We start from the raw sequence: 22,601 nt of genomic DNA, 5'->3' as shown, positions 1-22,601 counted from the left end.
AACAGCGCGGGCAAGGAAGTCAGGAACAGCCCCGCGGAACAAACCGCGAAGGAATTAAGTGCAATGTAACCGTGCAAAAGAAAGACTGAATAATACAAGTGACTGGTCCAGCATCCCAAGCCTTTGCACGACCCCAGGACAAACACACGCTTTGTGGACGCTCTGTGGGTGGCCCTTCACACCTGCAATACCGGCCTTCTCCTTGCAGTCCGCTTGCCCTAGTCCCCTAGGAGAGACCGCTGGCCCTTTAAGGGCAGCACAATCCGAGCTGCCCAAATGCACTTCTCTGTGTTTTGGCTGTGATAGCAAAAGCCATTGTCCTTCGCAAGCTTTCTGGCAACCCCTTGTGTGTCCCCAGGATTTATCTCACACACATGATGCAGCTTTGTGGAAAGGGATCGGGAGAGAGTTTGCATTCCTCCCGCAGGATGATACGGGTTTGTATCTAAAGCTGTTCCTTATGACCCACCTCACATGGTCCATGTCTGCCCGATGCACTCACAGAGGTCACGGGAGGTGGCAGCTGTCAGCACCAGCAGGGAAAGATGCTGTGAAAAGCCCTCTTTCTCTCTGCCCGGAGATGTCTCTGCCGCAGAAGCATGAAGCGGGCAAGGAGGGGACAAGAGAAACCCAGTTCTTGGTGGCTTCTCCAGTTTTTGCCCTCGTCCTGGAATACTGTGTGGGGAAAGGGAGCCCCAAAAGCCGTGGGAGCCCCATCAGTGGGTGCTGAGCTCCTTCTCTCCTCTGCAGAATGTCAGAGGCATTCATGCAGAAGTAAACAACGACTGTCCAGAGGCATCTTCAAGAAGAAGAGCCTCCAACAAACAAGCCAGTTGTGATGGAGGCGGATGTGAGAAGCAGAAGCAAATATGAATTAATAGAGGAACAACAAAAGACTTCGATGAGGCACAAAGAAACAGAATTGTGACGCGAGACTAATTCTGACACATCCATGGCTCTACCGCCTGAGTGACCCTCGTGGCACAAGTTTGGACGTATCGTTAACAGTTTGGCCCTAGCCAGATGTGATCCTGGTCGGGTACCTAACCCCAGCATGCATGGCTCTGAAGCATAGATTTCGTGTGTGCGCCTTGGAACTGAAATACAGCAGGAGGCAGAGTTATCCCCTCCCCACATGCAGATCCCGGTCACCCTCCCACTGTCTGCAAGTGTTGCTCACAAAATTTTGCACATTAGCACCAAGCGCTTGTCAAAGTTCTAGCTGAGTCCTTGGAAAGTGAACTCTCAGCACTCTCAGAGTTTTAACAGTACCCAGACCAACAGAACGTTCAGCCTTCCCATCAAACTACAGGTTTCCAAATGCAATTATATAATGCCAACCCTCTTTCACTGCCTGTAACATCCATTTGGGCTGCGATTCATGACACATCACAACATGTTTGCCTGCTTCTATTTGAGGGGTCAGGTAGCTTGTTACAAGGGCATTAGTGTAGCCTTAACTACAGGAGGACAACACAACTATTCCTAGCTCATATTTCAACTTCAACCCCGGTCTAGAGAGAGAGAGAGACTGAATGAATGAATCAATGGAATGATGGAACACAAGAGAGAATGGACTGTTCTTTTCATATTGCACCTGGGGATTTTTTTTAATAAAACTTGGAAATATTCAAATATGGTACTGCAACACTAGGCCATCTGAAGCAGTTGAATCCATTTCTGGAGCACTTCTGCCATTCTGGTACACATGGGAACTAGCTTGGGTTCCACCCTCTAACAAACACAACCACCTTGCCCCTGTACCTGAGGAATAATCAAAGTGGATTTTCACACAAATGTCTTGTAAAATGACTGAGATATTGTCCTGGAAGCACTTTTGTGGTAGAGATGTGTCTTACAGCTGCTCAAAACTCTCTGGAAAACTTAAGGGGAGAGAAATAGTTGGAAGATTTTGCTGAATTTCTCCAACGGGAGGAAAAATTCTCCAACAGTTTCTCAAGAGTGGTGCTTACCATTTGCTTTGCCAATGATACAGCCCCTCTCTATTCACCCCCCCCCCCCGGCCACTTTTATTTAAGAAGCGATTGTCCTCAACAAAAGTCTGCTGGCATTCAGACCACCATTTTGCATCTTCCACAAGGCTTTGGACCTAGTATCCATGTGGGAAATTCTGTGTGCATGTGGAGGAAATGGTAGAGAACAGTTAGATGAAATGCTGCAAAGTAGCCTTCATTTTCAGGGGCAACAGGGGTAGGGGAATGGGGGAAATCCAGGCATTTTCTCAGGAAAAGAAATTCTGAGACATGTTAACTTAATGCTACCACTTCAGTTACTCCATACTCCCTAACATGTGGTTTTAAGAGGACTGAAAATTGCAGTCATCTCTACTCAGACCAGGAGCTCTGGTTATGGGAATCCAAGGAAAAAGGAGCCCATAGCCAACCTCCAGGAATTAGAAGTTGCGGGTCAACAAAAAATAACATTAAAATAGTCCTATGTTAGAGGCCTGCAATAGGAAAAGGCAGATCGGTAACCAAAGTCAAGACCTCCCAACCCAAGCCTGTCAGAAAATGATCGTGTGAGTTATATTTGCCCAGAAGGTGTGACAGACGGGCTTGCCTAGAAAACAAACAGAGAAGCCATTTATTTTCTTGTTTTGCGAAAAAGCCCCTGTGTACTGTAAAAATGAGGAAATAAATTGGATATTCAGAATGTAGCAAAAGATTTGTGTGTGGATGCCTCCCTTTCTCTCCCTCAAGAGGGATATTGACTATACCTGGGGCAAAAGTGGGTTGTCCTTCCACATGGTTAGAGTGTGACGGACAGAAACCCACTGAGCTGCATAGCTTGGTGAAGACTGGAACCAGAGCATCCCCTGTCCAACCTCGACACTCCAATCCAGCCTTCCCCAAGCTCGAGTTTGGGCTTCGACTGCCTTTGCAGTCAGAGACACAGGTGGTAAGTGCCGGTGGACAACAGTTCTTGTTTCACCTGGAACTGTCCTTCAAAGAACGGATGAGCCTCCAACAGAGAACCGTCCTCTATAAAAGAGGACACGTGGCCATCCTACCATTTCCTTGGGATTCAGCAGAACCCTTGATGGTTTCTTTGGGTTCCCATGCATGCTGGCTGAGGTAAAGGTACATCCCCTTTTTTTCAGGAGCTGACATACCATAAGGGAATCATGCTTTTTTAGGACCATAATTGGTGGAAGAAGACCCAGAAAGCCACCAACAAGGGCCGGTCTACCTGCCATTTAAATTTCCCACAATGCCCTAGACTGATGCTAAGGCAAGTTGGGAAGCTGCAGCCCAGCTGCCTAGCATTGCCGGAAGTGCTGCTGTTGCCTCCAATCCCCACCACATAAGCCTTCCAGGACCTGCTGGGAGCAGGAGATTTGGCCGTGGCTTAAGGAGACCTCCTCTGGAGAAAGCAGAACAGCTTGTGATGTCCCATCTCTGCACGGAGGACCAGAGATCTGGCAACAGGTCTGCAAAACCTCCAGCCAGTCAAGGCCTTGGTCTGAAAGGAACTATTCCGACTGGCAGCCCCAGCCTTAGCTTATGTGTTCTAAAGACATGGAGATGGCAGTCTTCCAGCACAGATCCTTTGCCGCTCCGTTGTCCCCTTCCGCCGGCCCTCTTGCGTGGTTGACTTCTGCCCACCCTTTTTCACCTTCTTGATTCCCCCCCTCCACCACTACCAAAACACAAATCTTTTCCCGTTTCCATCCTGCCACGCTGCTGCCAGCATTCGGGGGAATTTCCTAGATGAAAATTAGCACACTAGAAACCACAAGCCACTAATTCCCCACTTGAGCAACCCTTTGCAACTAGCACACTTTTCCTTGAACTCCATCCCATGACCACCTCGCCGGACCACCAGAGCTCCCGGGCGGTTGCCCATGTCTGCTCCAATGCATGATCCTAAAGTAGGCATTGCAAACAACCGTTCATTGGCTCCGTCTTCAACCACACGTTTCAAAGCATTTAGTGTTAGTTAGGAAAGGCATCCATCAAATCAATCAATCAATCAATCAATCACCACATATTGGATTGACCAAACCCTTCTCCAATTTCTTTTTCCCCTCCTATTGTTACAGTCACTTTAATATAAATTCATATATGCTTTTTTTAAGGTTTACAAACTTATGTGCAATTATATGCATATTGACTTCTGAGTAATTGAGGTATTCGAGTGTTGTTGTCTGCTGTGTCTAAAGATGCAAAAAAAAAAAGTAAAAAAAAATGTCCAGAGGAGGGCAACAAAGATGATCCAGGGTTTGGAAACACTGTGAGGAGAGACTGAGAGAACTGGGCATGTTCTGCCTTGAGAAGAGAAGACTGAGGGGGACATGATATCACTCTAAGTACCTCCAAGGCTGTCACAAAGAGGAAGGTCAAGATCTCTTCTCACTGATACCAGAGTGTAGGACACAGAATAGTCAACTCAAGTTGGGAAAACCCAGATTCAGGCTAGATAGCAGAAAAAGTTTCCTCATGGTCAGAGCAATACGGCAGTGGAACCAGCTGCCTGGAGAGGTGGGGGGCTCTCCCTCACTAGAAACATTCAGGAAGAACCTGGGCAGCCCTCCGACTGGGATGGTGCGACTTGGAGTCCTGCAACAGCAGGGGGTGGACTAGAAGGTCTCTGTGGACCCTTCCTACTCTACTATTCTATGGTTGTATGACTGCCCTGTTCAGCGATTCCAAAGGTGATCTAAAGGTCATCCAGAGATCAAACTCAGGCAATTGAGATTGTGACAGAGAGACATCCTTCCCCAAACCCTCCTTAGCATGTCCTTGACCAAAAGGCTCTCCTCCTATAGCAACATAAGCTCCTTGAGGCAGAGTTTTGCTTTTCTCTTACATTTCTCAGCAAAGTACTTGGCAGCCCAGTCAAGTTCTGTAAAGAGAACAAAAGGACCGTCCGGCCGCTTGAATATTTTGAGCAAACAGCAAAGATTGGAATTCTCAAGCTCTTACTCTTCTTAATTGACAGCAGTAATACATCATCTATATCTGAAAAATGAAAAAAATCCAAATTGTGATTTTTTTGGTCAGCTTGGGTCCTCATGCATGGACTTTGCAGAGCCTGAACACTATCCAAGCAGTACTTTATATAAAATATTGCATATTTATTTTTAGAATGTTCTGACTAGGAATTTGCAGTGTGTGCCACGATATATGCTCGTTTTAGGTGAACTGAGAGCCCTGCCAGATCAGGCCCAAAGTGGATCCATCTAATGGAGCCAGACAGTTGCTTCTGTGAAACCCACAAGCAGGGTATAAAAGTAATTACTCCATTGTATGTTTTGGGGTGAATCAAGAGATATGTTCTGAAGACAGATCTTCTGCTTGCCCATCTAATTAACACCATCAATGGACCTCTTCTTTTCCATCAGTTTATCTAATCCCCTTTTAAAGCCGTTGGAGCCAGTGGCCATCACCAGATCTTGAGGTTCCACAGAAATCCCATCAAAGGACTACAGTGATTATTATGTTTGATCATGATTGGTAACTCTTAGACATCCCGGTCAACATCATCAGCAGCACCACCATGGCCTCAGTTCTTGCACCATGTGCAAAGATCTTGCGTTTCTTGCACCATGTGCCGACCAAATCTTCCATCCGACCTCGTGGGTGGTCAGACTCTCTTTCTTCACCAGAAACTCTGACTTCTAATCTTCCCACTAATTCGCCAGCCTGATTTGCTTTACTGGCGACAGATAAGTCATGTTCCTGGATCCCGCACATGGTGACCGGACACCACCTCTCAACGTCTTTACAAGCAAGAATTATGGTGAAACAAAAGACTGCCTATTTGGTCGTCCTTCTTTTAGAGAGGCTTAAGAACATTTTTGTCATTTTTGGACAGCTAATGCCTTACAGGAACAGGGGTGGATTGTCTAATCTCTTTAAACTTAATCTTTCCTTTGCAAAAAACCCACACCAAAAATCTTTGGGTACAGACGCCTAAGACAGGTCCATGTTCCATTAATAAAATTAATTAGGTTAAGATTACTCAAACTGTACAAGTCTGCCCCAGATTTCAGTGGGTCCACATTCTGATGTCCCATGTAGACCAAATTCTCCTCCGCTGCTTGTCTTGGAGGCAGGTGCCGAATCTTTGCACTCTTAAGTTGGAGTGGAGCCAGTCAAACTTCAGACTGTATGCATTCAACTTGCAAAACACACCGAACTTGCAAAAAAACCTTCAGCCCACTGAAATCCCACCTTTTGTTGAGAATTCTAGCAGGAAACCATTTTGCAAAAAAAGCCTTACCTTTTCAACTGTGACCCTGAAGTAGCAAAGAAAAGGAACTAAGTATTTATCAGTTTTATATACTGCCCAGTGGTGAAACCCCCTCAGAATAATTTGCCATTAGCAACTGACACAATAATACAGCGGATAAATATGTAGATGCATTTCCACAGAGGCTGGGGGACTCTGTTATTGCACCATCCCTTAGTGGCCTTTCAAGGCGATCTCTACTGTAGGGCAAGATCGTCCGTATCTGGTTTCTGCTTATTTTGCTTTTTCTCTGTCTTCTCTGCTCAGGTGTCCAAAATGGCAACAACACTTGACAGTCTCCTGTTCATTTTATGCACTTTCCGGAGCAAGGTGGCTCCATCGTCCAAGACACTGGCTTTCCATGGAGTGAGAAAGATGGCTGCTTGGGGTGCACATTCTCAAGGGCTGCCGGCTGGTCTCCAGAAAAAATCAGAGGAGGATGAGAAGAGGCATGGGAAAAGGCCGTGAAGTGTGGGCCAGTTCCACACTCTGAGATGAGAAGTGGAGTCCCTTATCTCAAGGCCAGACTCCCCAGGTGAGCAGGCAATGCTTGCAAACAACCAAGATGTAAAGTTGGCAGGAGGGGACTCAAAACAGGGGAGTTTCTCAGACACAGATGAGGTGACCCTGGCTCTAGACCCCATGATTTGTCACCTGCAGAGGAGGGTGGTCTCCTTAGAGGATTTGTGTGCAGAGAGGAGGTGTGCCCATTTTCAGAAGGCTCTTCTGAAAGGAATTGGGCCTAGGCATGCTCATAAGGAGAGTTCCTGGAGGTGAACACTTGATTGGGTTTGACAAACTACTCTGCGCTTGCTTGGAGACTCATTGTGGGTATTTGTGCATCTGGAAAACACGTTGGTCAATACAGAACATTTTGCAAGAGAGGTCTGTGGATTTGAATGTGCCAACGGTGACATGCACATGGTGGGCATGTTGTGAGTGGAGCCGGCTGGTGCCGGGGGTCAGACTAGATGGCCCGGGAGACCCCTTCTGACTCGCTCTGTTTCTATGAACCCTAGCTAACAACACATGCCTGTTCCCCTACGTTATCATTCCTCCACCACCATGGAGGTGACATTGCCCAGCTTCCTACGTTTTCACAGCTCTCAAGGGTAGGGGAAACCACCAGGGTTGACTTTCTTATCCAAGAGACCAGTTATACACAACTGCCTTACAGAACAAACAGGAAACCAGAGTAGGGTATTTCTACTCAATAGAAATCTTTGCTGGTCCACACAATCTTTGCTCTCCTGTGGGCCATGAAGAATTCACTCACTTTTGTCTCCAGTGCTTTGTCTGAAAGTTTCATATGGCATCTTTGCAGAGCACCAGGGCTATATGACAGAACTACTTGCAGAAGCAGTGAGGAATGAACAGACAATCTTTCACATCAGGATATTTATACAGGGCCAGTGCTCACTTGCCCGTGGCCCATCTTCTCACCCGGCCAGCTTCCTTCTGATCTTTTAGAGTTTAATTTAAAGGCAGTCGTGTTTACAGAGCTGCTGAGTAAACACTTTCATAACCTTAACCTCTAATCAACACAATACTTCCACTCTGGGGTTTCTGGAAATCGAAACTTCTTTACATATTGGCAAACATCTCCCTCCCCCCCCCCCCACAAGACCCCTGCCCTTAACTGTTAAAGGAAACTCATGATCGGAACAAGGGAAACCTCTGCAGATGTGGAGGAACTTGGAAAGGTCATGAAACTGGCATCGAATGGAGGTGTGTATGTGTGCCAGGGTTCTGTTGAAGTTGCGGGCCAACCACACCTAGAATTGCAGCCTGAAGAAGCAGCAAGATGCTGCCTTCAGTGGACAACACCAGGGCAAAATCCAGGCGCCAAGATTTTCAGCACCACCTCTGGTTTGCTGTCCCATTTGAACCAAGCTTGTCTCTCTGACTGCTGACCCACTCTGGAATTCTCTTCCCACCAAAGTCATAAACCTTTACACTGTAAGCCATTTTATAGTATACACTGATTATATGGAACTTATTTATGTGTTGTTTTATTGTTAAATTTATATGCCACCCACTAATCTGTATTCTTTAGGCAGTTTACAGTACTAAAAACAACAATACAACCAATTAAACTGACAATGCAATTAAGAAATAAAACTAATAGGTCCCTCTCCTAAAGGGTTTAAAGCAGAGGGAAGCAATCCCTGCTAATTTAGACATCTCTGCCAAAATGATTCTCTTATTTTACACGGGGTATTATATATATGCATATGCGGGCTGGCAAAGTGCTTATGTTAATAATTATTAGAATTATTACAGTATTATGGCTTGGTGTGTTCATGCCAAAGAAAAGATTTGTATTGGGCATCTGCACTGATTTAATGCCAGGGCTCTCCACAGATCTCTACCTGATTCCCTGACAACCTTTCCCCAATATTTTAATTGTGCATATTATTTTTTGACTTGGGGATCTTGAATCCTGGGAAGACAAGTGCATCTCCAGCACCACCTGTATTTCCAAAGATGTCTCTGGGCCCAGAATGTAAGAGATTGGGTGGCTGAGGTACGCCAGCGCTTTGCTTCCAGCATGTCCGGCTTCCTGAAGTTAGGAAGGGCAAATCAGCTGGGGAGTGTTGTGGTTACTTATGGGACCTGACCGCACACAGGCCTGCCAACAGCTTCTTGTGTGAACCACCTCCCAGAGATCATCCCTTGGAATATGACAAAATTCAAGATGCTGGAGCTCGTTAATCTTTACATTCACTTCCAAAATCCATGTTGGAGATTTAAGGCATCGAACAGGTAGAGCTTGAAAATCACAGATACATGTGTTGTACATAACATTTTAGTGGGGTTAGGTAAAAACTGGATTTTTTTCCATGATTATCCAGAGATGGGGAGAGTTCCATTTCATCCATATCTTAAATGAACTCTTCTTTTTAAATAAAAATGCAAATTAAGAAATATAACACAGTTCTATCTTAGACTGTGAACTTTTCTGACTTTTGCAAGGTAATCTTTGGCTCAAAAACTGTGGGGGGAAATGTCTATATCATGGAAAGTTTCATACAAAAATGCAGGCATTAAGGGGAGTTGCAAAGGAAAGTGCATGATTGCAAATAGCGATTGACGCAAACGGGGCCTTTTGCACAGAATCATGAAATTCCCATCAATGGGTTTTAATATTTGATTGCATTTACAAGTCTGCTTTGTAACCTGTAGCATAGCACATTCTCTTGGAAAACACCCCTGTTGGATTCATCTTCTCGCTACTTTGTGGTTAGCCTGCCACAATTCCTCCTTCACAAAGAACCTGCCACTCTCAATTCCATCTAGATTGGGGTTAGTATCACACCTTTCCAACTGGCTTACATGATATGCATACATCAAACAGACCCATTTTTAATGATAATTCTAGCCACCACCATTTGTGGAAATCACTTGAGTTGCTTAACTGGCACAAAATACAGCCTGCTTCTAACGAAGAAATCTGCATGCAATCTCAGCTTGCCTCTGATAGGGAAATGATATGAATCTGGAAAGCCGACTTTGGAAAACCCATCAGATTTCCATGCCCAAATGGTTTCCATATACCTCCGTGCTGAGGGATACTTATACTGGCAACCTCTCTTTCATCATTTTCCCATCCCTTCCTGATCACCTGTGCTTCAGTTAAAACCCCGGGGAAGACATCACAAGCCAGGCGCTCCTTTGGGACTTCATGCCAGGGCAGTGAGAAAGCTGCAGAGCCTTGAAAAGTGTAATAGAAAAACCACAGAACCACCTTTTGCTCACCACACGATGAAACGATAACCTCAGAAACAGCACCCAAGAAACTCCAAAACCACACTGAGAATGAGGCAGAAAGCAGGTGGTACTTCCCCAACTGAAAGAACAAAATATGGCAGAAATGGGGCGGGGGCGGTTTGGCACAGCACCAAGCCGCCCCGAGGTTTCGGCAAGGGGCGGCATAGAAATGCTATAATAATAATAATAATAATAATAATAATAATAATAATAATAATAATTGTGTAGATCTTGTCCCCAAAATTCTGCAGTAAGGGCTAAAACTTTCAAGGGAAAAGATTTGTGAGTGGGGAGGGGTCCACCCCCACCCACCAATTAACTTAGTTGACCCAATCCTTTTTCAAACTGTTGCAAATGTATTTGGAATCATGAGACCCCCTCTTCATTGGGGCAGTATCCCCCACTGCAACATATTCCCTTGGAAAATATCCTTGCAAATTCATTCTTCGACTACTTTGTAGAGAGTATTTCTGTCCAGGAGGACAAAATCACTTGGAAGTTTTGATAGTGGGCCATTCTTTGACAAGGAACCTAAGATGTTGGTTAATTTTTCCCATGCAGTGGAGGGCAGGACTTGTTCCAATGGAGCACAGCTCAGGGAACCAAGATTTAGGGTGGAGGCCAGGAAGTCCTTCCTGACAGTTAGGACCCTGAGGGTGTGGAATGGGCTTCCACGGGGGGTGGCTGAGGCCCCAACGGTGAGGGTGTTCAAAGATAGGCTGGACGTCCACATGGTGGGCATGTCGTGAGTGGAGCCGGGGGTCAGACTAGATGGCCCAGGAGGTCCCTTCTCACTCTGTTTCTATGCTCTGTGTTTCTGATTGTTATCTCTCATTGCAGAGGACCAGAGAAAAACCTTAGCTCCACAGCATCCGTGCAATACTAATCATTTCTCCCTTCCAAGACAGCAGGCTCACAAATGCCTCAGAAAGCCAGGTACAGTAATCACATAATTACACCCACTAAACCTGAATACTGGGAAAGCGAGAGGGATGTTATATCACATCCTTCAGGAATCAAGGGCCGTATTAATCGATGGCAAAGAGGCAGGTTTTCTGGCAGGTTGTGTTCCAATTGTCCTCTGGAGGACATGCCAAACCAAACTCTGTGAGTTATATCTGGTATCAGAGAGGTGAATAGAGATGGCCCTCACAGCACTTTGGGGCAGGGGTGGGGTGTCCTTCAAGGAAAAGGAGAAAAAGTAATGCATCTTAATTAGCTTATAAGATTTATTGCTGAGAGACTAATGCATGCATGTCTCTATCTCCTGCCCTTCCAAATTGACTCACAATAAAATTTAGAAAAAGCAGCAGCAACCAGTCGAAACCTAAGTCAGCAAACAAAGCAGCTTAAAAGACAGACGTGTTTCTTAAAAGGAATGCCTTTGCCAAGAACAATGCTGGATAGACCTTGGGAAGACGTTCCAGAACTCAGGAAGAGCCACAGAGAACATCTTCACGTACCTGCCAAATCTGTTCCCAGTGGTGTGGTAATGAAGAGAAGACACCTAATACCAGGCCAGGCTGATGAAGGAAGGGGAAACTTTCCACATAGCCCCGTCCCATGATGTCTTGAAGTTCCAGTGGCTGCCGATGGCAGAATTGGACAGATGTATGAAAGATTGCCAGAGAGCACCAGCTCAAAGCAAGGAGAGAGAAGCGTGGAGCCGAGGTGCAGTGAATCATGGGGCACTGGACATCACCTGTCTCTTGATCTGCTCACTCCAGAACTTGACCACCAGCCTACCCTGGACCAACCTCCCATCTCTGGTTTAACTGTGCCCATTCAGACTATGAGTTTTATCTCCACATCCATGCAGTGTATAACTAATTCACTTGAGACCATCCACTTTTCCATGGCCCTCCCTCCTCCTGAGCTGAGAATTCATAGCCAGGAGAAGCACTATTTATTATTCCTTTATTTGATTAATGGATTTCTATACTACCCAACTGCTCTCTGGGAGGTTCACAACAACCCAAGCAGGGGCAAAGAGTCTGCTCGTGCCTGCAGCTTCCCGAGCGAGCGCAACCCAATCCTCCAACTCTGAATCTGCTCCCCTGCACAAATACTGGCATGGGTCTCTCAGTCCTCTGGTAGCACCGAGGAAAGGGCAAACTGTCTGAGGACCGCTGCATCCTTTGCTCCCCCCTCGCCCCCCCCCTGCAGTGGCCTTCATGTAGGTAACTCATCCCTCACTGTGGTTAGCAGCAAGAAAAGATGCATCTACACCAGACACAGTGAGGACTAAGTTTGTGCACTCGGCCAAAGCGCTTGGACCAAAAAGGAGTTCCACCAATATTTCCGGCTCCCTGCGCAGTCAGGGCTTCAGACAACACAGATGTTCTCCTGGGTGCAGTGTGGACCTGCGGTTTTCCAGGAGATGACAAGAGCAGGATGGGCAGGCAGAAGATGTCGGGGCTTGCAATAACTGGCGTGGGTCGAAGCAGTGTGGTCCCACACCCTACAGATGTGGGGACGGAAGGCATGCGCAGAACACCTGAACAGGAGGTCACACTACAAATTAGGGGAAAGCTTTAACGGAGCAGCACATCACAAGAGGGGGAGAAGGGCAGCAACACGCCAGCAAGAGAAATGAGCACATTCTGCTGCCGGGGCAGTCTTAATTTTTCTGCAGAGTTTAAAGGGTCAGGCAGCAGTGATATCTGGCCCTAGGAAGTCCGCCCTTTGTTAGAAGTGAAAAGAGAAGGCTTTGCAGTTCAAAATATTGAGTGCCACTGGAGCTTGGCAGCTTTGTCTTTCTGTGTGGGTTTTTGCATGTGTGTTGAAGAGGAATCGCTTAAAGAAACACACACAAAGTTTTGACTTCTGCCTTTCTGAGATGGGATTTCAAATGAACACTGGAATTTCAAGTGGCCACTTTATGAACACTCAGGAAGAACTAAATCGGAGAAGTGGGGCAGGTACCCAACATCTGGTATGTTCTTAATGAAGATTCAGAATGATTTATTGTACCCATGAGGTGTTAGGGTACCAGGCCTACAGATCTAAACATTCACTCTATGGCTGGAGGGTCAGTAAGGTGTAGTGGTTAGAGCCATGAGGCTCATGGGGTGACTTTGGGCCAGCCCCTGGCTTTAACCTACCTCACAGGGCTGTTGTGAAAGGAGGATGACATAACCCATAAACTTTGGGTTTCTAATGAGTGGGAAAGAGCAGAATATAAATGCAATGTGACATCAACAGCATACCGAGATTTGATGGCTGAAAAATATTTCCACATTGCAGAGCATGTGTTGTTAGGACTAACAAAGTTTGTAACACATTCTTAAATTCATTTGGTGAAATTGCCGATTTGCAGTTTCTTGGCTGTGTACTGTACACATTGTTGTGGATAAGGGGGAGAATTGTGATCCACCTTGGGTTTCTTGCAGGAGGAAAAAGGCACGCTATAAATGCAAAATAATCATTTTCTCTACTGCCGTTTTGTGCCTTATAGACCAAAAAGCACATCCAGGGCAACTGCGTTCAGTGCTGCATTTTTGGACTCGCAGGCGAGTTTTGCTGAACAAAACAGCGCTTGCCACCCTGTTTCCAAAGGTGACGGCTTCTCTAAGGTAAATGCAGGTGATGCAACACCTGGATTCACGACGATGTGAATAAACCGGATCGTTGATGGATGGCTTGTTTCAGCTCATGGGCTCGGAGGGTCACAGGGGGCTGGCGATGGCTTTTGCGTGGCTTTACGGACTGCCTCCGATGTGTTGTGCACCCTAAGAGCCAAGCGAGGCCTGGAATGCTGGAAAGAGGCCAAATGGAAAACAGAAATCAATCTCAAAATAAATAAAGCATCTGCGTGCCGAAGCTCGGATTATGGGAAGGATATAATGTGTTGGGAGAAAGCGATGCAAAGCTGTCTGTGTTTCATGGCTTTCTTTTCCGAAAGCGGAGAAGACTCAAAGGAGATAAAAGGTCCTGTAATAATCTGCATTGCATTTATACCCTACTTTTCTTCTTTTCGCAGGGAAAGCAAAGCGGCTTACAAGGCTCCTCCCTCTCCATTTTACCTTCACAACAACAACCCTGTGAGGTTGGCCAGGCTCACAGTTCATAAATCTCCCAGTGTCCATCACAGCTGAGTGGGGATTTGAACTCGGATCTCCCCAAGTCCCCAGTCCAACACTCTCACCCCCATCCCAGGCTGAACTAACCCTGAGTCACAGGCCAAGGCACGATATTATTTAGAGAAGCGCCTAAACAGAACTATTTTTTAATTGCAGGAATAATCAAATACCAGCAAAGCTACACACCCTCTGGGACCTCTCCCCCCCGCCACAAAAAAATATCCTCAAACATTAGTCAATGAGGGCTTACGGGATCTATCTTCATACGAACTCAAATAAAGCCCCTTTTTCCTCGCCCCGCAAGCTCCTTTCCCACTCCCAGCCACATCCCACCCATTACTCCAAAGCTTTTCTTTTGTTTATTGAGACAATTCAGAATATTTAAACAGATGTATATTCAAAGATTACAACAGAGGAAAGAATTACCTACGGACTGGGTTAGTCTGTTTGATCAATGTATAATCAGATAAAGTATACTCTGGCTTTGCTTTAACAGCTGCACACACACACACACGTACAAGCACACACTTTAAGCAAAGATTAGGCACTCGAGTTCTAATTCCTTTTGCTAATTAAGCAGTCTGTTAATTGCTCTCAGGGTCTCTAATGCCATGTCATTATGCTTTCTAACAACCTGCTTGACATCAATAGGGTTACAAGCACCATACAAACAAAGCGTTTGACACTTAATGCATTAGATTAATGCTGGTAACTTTAGCTGGCCACTGGCATCTTGCCTTCCACACGGAAGATTTTTTATGAGAGTTTCCTCAATTTTCTCAGTGCAAATCAAATCAAATCAAAATTAAAAAGTGAAAACACTGAACAGATCAGACAGCAGAAATCTCAAGACTCAATAGGGCTAAGGGCTAAGTTATTTCGAACCAATGTGCCTGACTCCCATCTCTAGGTGTATAGGAGTCCCATCAAGCTAACTGGGGATTCAGTACAGTCCAACCTTTCTGGAGGACAAGAGGCTGGGGAAGTCTGCATTAGGAGAACCCCGAAGGGTATTAAAAAGAGTCACATATTGGCTTCCTTAAAAACAAAACAAAACAATGTTCTCACATACCACTCCGCCATGAAGTTAAATAGATTCTTTAGTCCCTTTGGTCCCATCCCTTCAAACTAAATAATAAACTGAGGTTATCGAGTAAGCAGAAAATTCATTATTTACTCCTGTTTTGATATGTGTCCATGCAGACGTGGAGCTTACGGAAACAAAACTTGATCCAATGATATCTTCACAACCTCTCTACCCCCAGGATAGATATATGGAGATCCTGAAACAAGCCACGGGGGTCGTATTCGCATGCTCACTGATATGATTTAAAAGATTGCTGGGCACCAAACAGGGGCTTCTTTGCGGTGGTGCCGTCACTGTAATGCTGCACCCCAGGATGGGTGGAGGGTCCTTTTTTCAAAGAAATCTGGATGTTCCCATCTGCTTTGAAAATGAATGGATTCCCCAACATTGGAAGAGTGAAGAACCACCTACTGATGAAATGATTGTAAAAAAGATCTCGGATTGCACTGAAATGGACAGGCTGACTTTGTTTCTGAAGGAGAAAGAGGATACAGACTTCTACCAAACTTGGAACTCTTTTTATTATTGGCTAGAGAAACGGGATGATGTGTAGATTTGAATATGACTATGAATTGTTATAAAAAAATGGGGGGCTGACCCAGTATGTTTGATGTCTCTGATGATTGATGTTTTTAGTTTTTTTAGTTTGTAGAAAATAATAATAATAAAACTTATTTTTTTAAAAAAAGGAAATGAATGGATTCCCATTTTTACTTGATCAGTTGGAGTTTTTATTGTTGCTGTTATTTTAAACGCTTTGTGCCACTGTCTGGGTTAATTGTAAACTAACATCTTAATTAATATTGTCAATCATTAATTGTGTGAACGATTTAGTTAATCATTATATTTTTATTGTTTTCATGGTTGGCTTTCTAACATGTCTCGAGGAAGCTTTGCCTTGAAAAAGAGGGTAAAAACATGTTAAATACAACATTCAACCTACTAAACTAAACAAGGATGCTGCAAAGTTGTAGTTTGACACCAGAACCAGTATTTGCTGAGGCTGAACTGCACCAGAATTCCAATTTTTGTTCTCTTCATTGCAGAGAAGCAAAAACAGCGCACTCATAAAGTCTCCCAGGTTGAATGCCATGAAAACATGTGTCCAATGAAAAATAAGACGCTGTTTTTGTTTTGCAAGTTGAGATGCTACTCCAGAGAGTTACGTGCTAGAAGCACAGAGACATCTCCAACAAACAAAACAACATTGGATGGGTAAACATTCCACATGTCTGGAAATCTGCACAAATTTGATTTTGCTTGGATATGCTCTGGATTCTGAGAGACTATTATGGGCTTTCAGCTCCCTTAGAGCTGGCAAACGTCATCCAAATGGGATGCAATATTAAGGATAGGGACAGTGAAACTTAAATCAATTCTGCTCATTTTCTCATTTTCCCAACATGTTTAATTTCATTTCTGCCTCTAAGCTTGAGTGTTCCCCCTAAAAAGTCTGCATGGAAATTCATAAGTATATTCATCTGTGTGACTCCTAATGTATGGATTTTTCTACAGTCTTGACCAAATATATGCTCTCTTCCAAATGCTCACATCTTTTTCCAGGCGGTTTCCTTTAATCTACTTTAATTTGCACTCTTTCTCTTCTAATATATGCATTTTGGTGCACACTTTGGCCTGTGCAACACATTTTAAGGTACATGCATTTTTTTTTTAATTGACTGCACTGTAACATTCGGAAGAGTGTAAATGATGCCATCTCTCTGCATTCTGGTCTATGTATTAAGGAAGTTTGGATTTGGTGATTTTGCAGGAAAAAGGAAGCCTGAGCAAATTCTTGCCCATTCCTCATTGGAAGGAAGGAACACTTTAGAAAACCCAGACACAAACCACACCAAACAGACAATAGACAAAAGTTCATTGGCCTTTTGGCCTCCCAGCTTCTCCTCCCTCGCAGCTACGAAAGCACATAGCTCCAGTCGAGCCCTTCCAGGTTTTGCTCCACGTCCGTCCAAAATAAATCCTTGCTGGAAAAGTTGATGAGTGAGATGTCTTGCCTGCCCATCACAGATTAATCGGAGAAAAACGGCTTGTGTCAGAGACATTTGGGATGAAAGGGAACATGTCCCAGAATGATGTTAAATTCAGTATATTTGGGGGCGGGAAGGCTCAGATTGCTAGCCAGACAATTGCCAACAATCACATGCAACTGATCTCTGCCGATGAAAAATAGCCTGTTCAGAAAGATGTAACCTTTCCCAACCAAAGCACCTAAGACTACAGAGGAAGCGGCATTTTGAATTCTCTCCCTTGCATGCCACCCCAACTTCCTGCAGTTAGAAAAACGGTGTGTTTAAGGCATAGCTGCATTCAACCTTACTTGCTGAAATGTTTCTTTTCTTCATTCCAGGACGTTCTGACAGAAGAGTTTGGTTCACACACACAGAACCCTTGTCTTCAGCTTGTGCTATAACCATGGCTAAAATCCCACTGATTTCGCTTAGAGCTGAGCCATCCTTTCACCGAAGACATTTTTCCTAGCAGAAAAGTTCTGAGATGTCCCACTTTCAGAAACGAAGGCCACTTTGCAGAAGATCTGACCATTATACAGTACTCCACTATTCTAAATGTTGGAACCAACCTCTGGTGCCACCAAGTGATATCCCATAATGGAATGGGGCACAAATTGTTAGCCAAACAACACAGTTGCTGATGACATTTCAGAGGCACCAAAACAACCCTTAGGGAAAAAAAGTGAGCCGGTGTGGCGTCGTGGTTAAGAGCGTGGGACTGGGACTCAGGCAATCTGGGTTCGCGTCCCCGCTCAGCCATGGAGCCCACTGGGTGGCTTTGGGCCAGTCACAGACTCTCGGCCCAACCTACCTCACAGGGTTGTTGTTGTGGGGATAAGATGGAGGAGGAGAACGATGTAAGCTGCCTTGAGCCCTTTGTAGGAAAAAGGCAGGATATAAACCAAAAAATAAATAGATAAATAAAAATAAAGATATTCCCAACATTAATGGTGGGCTCTACCATGGAAGAATGGTTGGAAAACATATCTTCTCTTTGGGAAAATGTGTGAACATTCTTCCCTCACTACGCACAGTCTTTGCGCTTCCCAATAGCGCTAACCAATATGGTCAAAGTCCAGCTAACCTGCTCTGAATCTAACCCAGTGGATTATGTGTCCTCTTCCACAGGGAAAAGCAGACTTCAAACATTCCTTCTTCCTCCACCTCCATTTAATCCAAAGTTTCTTTCTTTGCCTTTGCTCTTCTGAGTCATTCGTGTCACAATATCAATGAACATAGACAACCCATTCTAGCCTATTTGCCTTAGCTGATGTTTCCGAGCCCAGTTAAACATGTTAATCATTTATAAATAATTAGGAACTGCTTAGAGAGTCTGGTCAGACTATTAAAGTGGTCCAGAAAATCAATCGATTGATCGATCAACAATAATATTAGGCCTTACATGGCTTAGGACTGCGATTTGGAGTGCCTTTTCCACAAGCAATCCAGCTGGACACTATGATCACCTCCTGAAGACTCCCTCCCACTGCCATCTCTGAGGGAGACTCAGTGGTGGTGGCCCCCAAATGAGGAATGATATCCCCACGGAGGCCTGCCTGGTGCCAACTCTATTATCCTTTCAGCACCGAGCTGACACAGGCCTCCATGCTGTGGCATTTATTGCCACTATTCCTAAAGGAACGCCTTCTTCCCTATTTGCCCTCCTGCCCCCTGGGATCGGCAGCAGAGGCCCTTCTCCGGGAGCCCTCCGTGAAAGACATCAGGAGGCAAAGTACCTGGAGCAGGGCCTTCTCTGTGGTGGCACCCCATCTATGGAATGCGCTCCCCAGAGAGGTCTGCCTGGCACCGTCACTATTTGTTTTTTAGCGAAAGGCTAAGACCTTTCTATTTCAGCAATATTTTAATAAGTTTTAATATCATGCCTTTTTTTTTAATTGCAGCCAGTGTGGGTCGATAATTTTATCTATGTTATATTTTATTGTATTATCTATGTGAGCCGTCCTGAGGCTTTCGTGAGGGGATGGCATATAAATACTTTAAATAAATAAATAAATATTCAGTGCCCTGGTGAGGGTACCCAGGTCAGATATTTTAATCAGGTTTATTCTGCATTAAATATTGTTTTAGTTGTAAAACACTTTCAGTTTTGCATTCTATTTTTTAAATGGTTCCATGCTCCTGTTTTAGCAGCTGTTGTAATCCCCCAGCCCTGGAGGCTTCAGCTATTAGGTGACCCAGAATTGAAATAAAAAAAAATAAATTTTGCAAATACTGTCAAACTGTTGCAGTTTTGAGTGCTATTTTCATTCATCCAAGCCTATTACTGTGCATTTATCTTAGCACAGGCATTTTGCTGAACATGCTTCAGCGAAAGATTCAAATTACAAAATTCAGAACAGTGCTAATTGTCAACGGATAACTGAGTTTCGCTTCACATATTGTTTCGAACACACAAATTTACATAAGGCATACCAAGTTCAAATGAAAACTGGGTAACTCTTATTCCCACTTTCAGCTGATGCAATTTAGTAACTCATGAGCCTTTCGGAAAACATTTGGAAGCCTTCAGAGTAAGTCACGACTAATGCCGAAAACTGCTATTGTGTCATCGGGAACTCAGTCTTTCATTATGCAATTGCTTCACTCCATAATAATTAACATTATAGTCACAGCAAACAATAAAAGAGCAAGCAAGACTTCTCCCAGGCAGCAACCTGAGCGAGTGGCTAAAAGTTAGAACTCCCAATTCTAACTTTCAAAGCTGAAACCTCACATTGGGGTGGGATCTTTCTTGGGTCAAAGCTATTTGGTTCAAGCATCACCCAAGCATCTAATGAGTAATAAATACTCCATGGTACACCCTCATCAATTTAAATAGCCTTGGTATGAAAGGAATGTAATTAATTAAGATATGTTGATTTACAAGAACTGACATAACAAGATTGATAGAAAACTCTTTCCCGTCGAAATCAGTCATGCTTCTTTTCTTAACGTCAGCTCTCCGTATTGGAAGGTTTAGCTTTGTCGGCTTTTACGGGGAAGAAAAGTGAAAGAACCCAGCCTTTCATTCCTCACAGTCTAACTTGCTGGTTTGAATTTGGCCTTGCTACGCTGAAATGGAAAAGCGTTCCTACCGGATTATACGAAGGATTGGAGCTCCATTCAAAGCAAAGTTGCTCTGAGAAAAAGGACTCTTATTAAATGGTAAAACAAATGAAGCTGAGAAATCCTCCAGCTTTCCAAATATGGTTTTTTCTCCCTCACTTGGCATGCAGCAGCTGGTTAAAACAGAGCTGCAACTTTTGTGTTGGGAGATTCTGAGTAAAGGGTATAAAAATCCACCTTTCCTTCCAGATTGCTGAGTTCTTTGTATTGCTTCTATCCTGTCTCAGAAGCAAAGAATATCATTTTGTCAAGAGGCAAACCTCTGCATCAGACAACATGGAATCAAATGTTTTCATGTTCAAGGATGCCTGATATTTTATTTTATTTTCTTAAGCATGACTGCAACTGTTTAATTAAAACTATTGGCCCTATTCATTGTTTAAAACTACAATTTATCATTGAGATTTCTATTCCATCTTTCAAATAAACTCCCTGCATATCTTTTTTACACATGGCCTTTATCCTCAGAGGTAAATTTCCTTGCTTGTTTGTTCATAATTAGATGTATATGCCACCTTTTTCTGCAGAGCAGACACAAGGTAATTTACAGCCCAATAAAAAAATGTAATAACAAAAGAGCTGATAATTAAAATAAGGTAGTGCAGTCAAAAGGCAACGAATCCTGAAAGCTTTAACTTGAAAAGCTCACTAAAACAACACAGATCTAACTGTTTGCTTAAGAGCAGGGAACAAATCTCAATGGGGTGTTTTTTCATAACCTGGGGCCACAATCCTAAAAGCCCTTCCCTTTTGTACCCATAAACTGAACATCTTTCAATGATAGGACAGCTAGAGCTGAGCAAAGTTCCTCAACAGGCTTGTATGGCAGGGGAAAATATAGCAATTTTTCTGTTCCTTTTTAATTTGATCAGCTCACTTTATCTCCCACAGGTTTTGATGTTTCTGTCTTCGGCTGCTGGATTTTTAACCTCTCTTTTACAGTATGTAAGGGTAATTTTCATGGTTTTGATATTGGTTTTTACAGATTGATTGTTCCTCCAACTGTCCTGAATGGTGGGAGAGAAATTCCTTCAGCAAGAAGAAATGCTATTGTCTCTTGGGACAGACGGGGACACCGTTACAAACCCCCCCTCAAAGATTTATTTATTTTTGTCCTCTGCATCTGTCAGTCCTTCGGGATCAGCCAATGCTTTGGGACAGTTTACTGACTGTAAAAATACCAGTATAAGCAGGAACTTGGTAAACATAAAACGTCAGTATAGAACACAGCAAGAATAAAAAAAGAGGGTCTTTCCCTATATTAGTGACTGGGCTGAATGAATGAATGGATGGATGGATGAGTGCTAATATGTGGTTGGTAAAAGTGGCACCACGGATGCATAGCAGGCAAGTTTTTATAAGCAGTCTCAGACTGAACCCTGAGTTTTGTATGAATATGTGTGTCTGTCAGAAAGAATGATGTCAGCAAAGAACAAAATAAATTAGATCAAGGAGGGCACAGAATGTCAAGGGCTGGTGGAGGGAAGGGAAAAAACTGGGAGCAGAGTGAGGTTGCAATGGAGTATTCTGGAAGAGGGTATGGCCGGCTGACATGCACGCCTGAACAGAAACACGCCATGCCATAAGTTTTTGTCCCAAGTCCCACTCACCAATTTATCATCTAACACCCCCTTCAGAAGCAAGAATGCCATGTAAAGCGCATTACAGAAGGAACTGGGCAAAACCTCTTTGGAATGGAGTTGCCCAGTCTGGGCGCAACAACCAAGAAAGCTCTGTCAATAAGCACCCAGTAGACAGATTCTGTTGGACAGATTTACAGAACGTCAGAGACTGGGGCTTCAGAAAACGCCCTACGCAAACATGCAACTTCCTATGAGAGAGGACAAATCTAAAGGTAGCCTTCCCTCAGGGGCTTCATGCTGAAAAAGAATTCACCCAGCAAATGCTGAACTTCTGAGACGATTCCAGAGTGCTCGGACCATGCCATGGGCTTACCAGGGTGTGCCAAACTGGTGTTATATTCTGAGATGTGCCACTCCCTAGATACCGCACTAGAATTCTATCTAGAATTGCATCTAGTAGAAGTGTTCCTGTCATTTCTCAAACTATTTTGCATGTTGGCAGAAAAGGAATTTCTGGAGTCTAGATTTTGTGCCCTTCTGAACATAGTGCCATTTTGAATGTCACAATGTGACACGTTCCTTTTTCAAAGAGCTCAAAATGTAGTCTCTACCCCCTTCCAATCTTATTTTCGCAACGAGGGGAATGGGAATAGAAATAAGCATGCAT

General features: G+C 44.2%; 1 protein-coding gene across 3 annotated transcripts in view; it reads right to left on the bottom strand.

The window, feature by feature from the left end:
* Positions 1-22,601, bottom strand: part of PRDM16 (PR/SET domain 16) — a 473,609-nt gene that overhangs the window by 359,216 nt on the left and 91,792 nt on the right. The window lies entirely within an intron of this gene.

The sequence above is a fragment of the Varanus komodoensis genome, unplaced genomic scaffold (assembly GCF_004798865.1).
Source record: "Varanus komodoensis strain SLA01 unplaced genomic scaffold, ASM479886v1 scaffold48, whole genome shotgun sequence".
NCBI classification, from domain to species: domain Eukaryota; kingdom Metazoa; phylum Chordata; class Lepidosauria; order Squamata; family Varanidae; genus Varanus; species Varanus komodoensis.
This window is presented reverse-complemented; position numbering and strand designations above follow the sequence as displayed.